The sequence below is a fragment of the Schistocerca americana genome, chromosome 8, assembly GCF_021461395.2.
Source record: "Schistocerca americana isolate TAMUIC-IGC-003095 chromosome 8, iqSchAmer2.1, whole genome shotgun sequence".
NCBI lineage: Eukaryota > Metazoa > Arthropoda > Insecta > Orthoptera > Acrididae > Schistocerca > Schistocerca americana.
Window position 1 is genome coordinate 509,883,485 of NC_060126.1, and position 5,943 is coordinate 509,889,427.

Below are 5,943 nucleotides of genomic sequence, written 5' to 3' on the forward strand. Positions count from 1 at the left end.
GTATACGAAACTTGCAGCATTCTATCCCACCACATAATAAGGAATGTTCCCAAAAACTGTTCAAGAATGCTACGAAAATGAAGTTAAATGAGTGGTAATACGATTTACTTATCTCTCCTACCAGTGGGATGCACTATAGAGAAACCGATTCTGGTCCCCGTGAATTGAGACTGAGTATTTCACAGTTCACAGTACAAATGTGTTAAATCCTACCACTGGTAATGACTCATTGTAGACCTGAAATCGACTGAATTAATACACTAAGTTGCGCAGTGCTAGATTGCATCTCTCAGTGACACGTTACAATAATATGCAGAAAGCAATGCCATGACAAGTTCGCAGATTTGTCTTCTCCAGTAAGTTCGAAGCCGCACGCACAGAGCCACGCACGTAGCTCCCTCTCCCACCCACTGCTCCCATTGTTGTATTTGGACACTGTGCGAGAGTTGCCGGCACGACGTCGCGCTCATTTCTCATTGGCAGAGAATCTGCTCGATAAAGAACATCGCCCACTTTATCCTTTACGTGTGGCCAAATACTGTCATATCAGACGTGGATTACTGGCCACAGAATATGTTACCAATGCTTCCACAAATTACACAATCGTGAAAATTTGTAAAAGTTGTCATTCATGACGGGCAACCTTCAAGCTGTCAGTGTTAATTTCTTTCAGTTTTACCTCAGCAGTAAAACTAATAAGAACTTTTACTTTTTTTTTAAATTTATTCCCCCATGATGTCAAAAATCGTTGTTCAGCGTTGTTGCCCACTGCACTATGTTCGGCGATTAGGTTGATCTGACGTAGTCGTACTAATGTAGAAATTATTAGTTCGCGCCGAGTCCACTACGACCAGACGTACAAGAATAAGGTGGGGGGTTGTAGAGAGTGAAAGTGGAGGAAGTTGTGGTCTGACCAGGGACGGAGATTTCTCGTTACGGAGTTTACAGCCCTCAGCGCCGGGGGAGCAGGTAGAGCCAGCTGCCTACTTTTAGCTAGCTTTTCTATCGTCAATATCACTTCCTCTGAACAGTCAGGAGTTAGAATATTGAATCTGACTGAATAAGGCAACCAAAATGAAGTCTGATAGCCAAAAACTGTTACTACCAGAAAGACATCTTGCACTCGGTGCAACACAAGTCGGAATTTCAATATCCCAATCGTTACCGAACGTTACTGTATGTTCCATGGAACGTACAGTTAACTGTACTAAATTACACTACATTTACGTTTTGAAAATGAGTCTTTGTAGGCCTGTGATGCAATTACGATTTCCAGTGCAGCTGGTAGTTTCACAATAGGGGCAAAATGATTAGCGCGTCCCAGATCTTTTACAGTTGTATCGCAGTCCACCGAGAGTATTGTGACAGTACGACTATATCGCCCATACACGAGCCTTTTGTTCTTATTTATTATGAATGAAACACACAAAACAGTGGTGCAGAATTCTACAATATTTATTATTTGTTACACGAACCACGATTTGTCTGTTACGCCATCATAAAGGTACCTGATGATGTCGTAACATCAGAAAACCGGTTCGTGTAGCAAATAATAAATATTGTAGAGTATTACACCAGTGTGGTGTGCGTTTCATTCATAATGTATAAAAATATTCTACCAAGAAACGACGGAATACCAATCAATGTTGTTTTTTATTTCCTCCTGCAAAGTCATAAAGCTAGGGCCATATTGAAAGATTATTTGCTGAGCAACGTAATTAAAGCTCCAAAGGGGATGGGGGTTTATCGCGGCACTACTTTCTTTGAAAAATTCTTCTAGTGTGTTACGGGCGACCACGCAGTAATTCAACTTGGCTGGGAATGGATTAATTGACTGTGGTCTAGCAAGCAAATAACATCCGGAAGTAATTGCTGCTTAATGTAGATTTGAAATGTTCTAATACGTCAGTCTTTCCATTATACCCTTATGTGACTGACCTAATGCTATTGGTTGGACCAGGCCAGAATATTTGATTGACGTTGTTATTAACTGATCTGAGATAAAGAAGAAAGATTACTAGGTGCATTGTATGTATATATTTCTTTCCAGAATATGTTTAGAATTGGTTGCGCAGCATCCCACTGTTTTCTTTACATGTTAAAGGATGAATATGGCAGTGAGATTAACTGAAGCTGAATTACTTAAGAGTTAATTTCTCATTTAAAGCACGGGATGTGCTATAGGAAGTGTTTGTTATTATAAAGACCTTAAACAGTTTTGCGTTGCGCATTATCGAGGATTTTGTGTGTTAGGCCACTGTTCTATGGACATTTCGTCAGAGTCAGAACTGTATTATCTCTGAAGCATTCGAGAACGCGAGGTTGGGATATGTGTTAGCTAAACTCAGTGTTTACCACCCCTTTAAATAATACAAATCCCACAATAATTTCGTAGCAATGGCAAATCCATGAATGATGCTAATGAGGGTGATACTGGTTTAAGCTATATTTTTATTTTTGTTCTAAGTAAGATGTTAGATTTGGGGTACGTAAAGAAAAACGTTGGGCAAATGATGTGCTGCCATGCGGTAGGTGTGCGGCGTTTTAGATAAAGCAGCTTCTTATGGAAGCGTACCTTGTACCAAAGGAGGACGAAACGTTTTCATAAACATTTGGGCTACATTGTTTCATTTCTGCATGATGTGCCTTGAGAAGAGAAAAGCATATATCTCTCACACCCACTGTGTCAACTGGAGCGCAGTAGCTTTGAAAATTCCCATCAGCTGCTAAATAACAGACAGGCTTTCTTACCTCGCCACTGCCCCCAGTCAGTTTAGACGTCCAGGCGTATCTTTGAGTCTGTCGCTTTATGTTTCCTCTCCGTGTTAACGCCTAAAAATGCCTTCTTTTGGTTATTTGAAGTTTAAATTCGTTTTCTCACCTTCGGATACTAAAAGCGAATAATAACTTCAGCAGTCATCTGTGCACTATCCGCTATTTTTGGCACATGGCCATTATCAAATTGTTAGAAACTCAAAGCTCCATTGTATTTCACAGTCATTGAAAGTGTGAACAAAGGGGTAAACATGTGTTTGTGGAAATGACTGTTAAGAGGACGTCCCTGCTGGTTGGTGACTCTCCTGAACACATTATATCTGATAAGGTAAAACCACGAAAATACATTTTACAGTGGTACACGGAAGCAGCTCTGAAATCGAGTTCTGTGCCCACTCTACAATAATCATAGGTGGTGGCCATTGTTTTCCAGAAGTGTTCAGCAAGTTTCTTCAAGTCAACGCTATGACTGTTTGCTCATGCTTTCTACTGTATGCCAGCTCTAAAACATGAAAGTGATTTACTTACTGTTATGTTTTTTCGCCTATTTCCACATTTAAATCTGTTAATGTCTATGGTCCACGCTCACATATTCAGAACTGTTAAGCTTTTTGCTACCTCCCTTTTAATTGATGACTTGATCACGAATAAAAAAGTGCTATTATTTCTCTTAAAAGTTTTCGTTGTTCCTAGAGCAAGTTTCAGTCCTGCGTCAAGACACAGCATAGTAAGTCTTACCTCTTGGCGAAAGATACGAAAAAAAAAAAAACTGAGGCAGTGGAGCTACCCAGATCAAGGAGAAATCGCAGAAACGCCCATCGTCTAAGAAAACAGTGTGTTCAATATATATGTAACTTCTCCTAAGTATGGAACACATGAAACTGCGTAACACTTTTCCATACATTGAATATATATGAAAAACAAGTTCCGAATGTACTCAGTATAGCAGAACAGTGTAAGTGGGAAATGTAAGCACGCCACAGCACACAGCGATATACGAGCCAATTAATGATGCTCATCAATCAAAACTTCTTCTTCTATCTTCAATCAAAACTGATTTTTTTTGTCATCAGTCTACTGACTGGTTTGATGCGGCCCGCCACGAATTCCTTTCCTGTGCTAACCTCTTCATCTCAGAGTAGCACTTACAACCTACGTCCTCAATTATTAGCTTGACGTATTCCAATCTCTGTCTTCCTCTACAGTTTTGCCCTCTACAGCTCCCTCTAGTACCATGGAAGTCATTCCCTCATGTCTTAGCAGATGTCCTATCATCCTGTCCCTTCTCCTTATCAGTGTTTTCCACATATTCCTTTCCTCTCCGATTCTGCGTAGAACCTCCTCATTCCTTACCTTATCAGTCCACCTAATTTTCAACATTCGTCCATAGCACCACATCTCAAATGCTTCGATTCTCTTCTGTTCCGGTTTTCCCACAGTCCATGTTTCACTACCACACAATGCTGTACTCCAGACGTACATCCTCAGAAATTTCTTCCTCAAATTAAGGCCGGTATTTGATATTAGTAGACTTCTCTTGGCCAGAAACGCCTTTTTTGCCAGAGCGAGTCTGCTTTTCATGTCCTCCTTACTACGTCCGTCATTGGTTATTTTACTGCCTAGGTAGCAGAATTCCTTAACTTCATTGACTTCGTGACCATCAATCCTGATGTTAAATTTCTCGCTGTTCTCATTTCTACTACTTCTCATTACCTTCGTCTTTCTCCGATTTACTCTCAAACCATACTGTGTACTCATTAGACTGTTCATTCCGTTCAGCAGATCATTTAATTCTTCTTCACTTTCACTCAGGATAGCAATGTCATCAGCGAATCGTATATTTTTTTTTGGTACCTTCATGTAGAGCTGCCGCTGATATCCTTTCACCTTGTATTTTAATTCCACTCCTGAACCTTTCTTTTATTTCCATCATTGCTTCCTCGATGTACAGATTGAAGAGTAGGGGCGAAAGGCTACAGCCTTGTCTTACACCCTTCTTAATACGAGCACTTCGTTCTTGATCGTCCACCCTTATTATTCCCTCTTGGTTGTTGTACATATTGTATATGACCCGTCTCTCCCTATAGCTTACCCCTACTTTTTTCAGAATCTCGAACAGCTTGCACCATTTTATATTGTCGAACGCTTTTTCCAGGTCGACATATCCTATGAAACTGTCTTGATTTTTGATATCAAAACTGATATCAAAGTTAAAAAAAAAACCTTGGGATAAGCGTTGGTCCTTCTGCATTCTGGAAGACGTACCACTGCATTCCATTTCGACCTTTCAACGATGCCTGATGCATGATAACGGGTTGTGGCTCCTTGCCAAATCGCATTATGTTCACTGACCCTTTTCAAGCTGTCCTGGGATTCACCTGGGAAGAGAATGATCAGCTACCCATTTAGAGACCACTGTACTCTTACGCATGCTTAGCTAGGCACCTTAGCTAGGTGCTCCAAATAAGTGTCTCCTTAACGAAACGTTTTGCTCAAAACACTTGATGATATCAACCTTCCAGTAGCCGCAACTGGCGCAGACTTAGTTTGGATAGGATTGTGGTGCTAATTGGTTGAGGTCGTGGCAGCAAATTTTTGTCACGAAAATATGCCTTATCTCATGACAGTCCTTTAACTATAGCGGAGAATATGGTGTGTTTAGAGCTGCTGGTGTTCTACAGGGTGTGAAGTTAATTTAAAACTTAACATTTTATGCGGATTACATTAAATAACGGAAAATGCGTCCCAGTCAGCGTCCATTGCTGGGCGAATGGCTTCTTTTCCCTAAATGAAATGCTCTGACCTGAAACTGTTGACAAAAACTCATTCTACCATTAACAGATTGCCTGGCCACATAATGGCGGTATTCTTCATGCTTCCTATCGAGAAATTGTGAGCAGATGACCTGTCATACAACACAAAGCACAAAGGCAACAACACTCAAATGCTTTTCTGTTTTCTATGTTGTGTTTAAAAAAAAAAGTAACTCCGCGCATGACAAATAAATCTTGATGTTGTTGCTCAAACGAAAGTTTCTCATCCATACCTGTACAGGTACGTAAGCTGGCAAGAATAACTGATGAACTACTACAATGGTTAAATGCTTCTAGAGAGGAAAAATGATGTATAAGAAAATCAACAAAGGGCTTTTAAATTTCAACAGTGTGA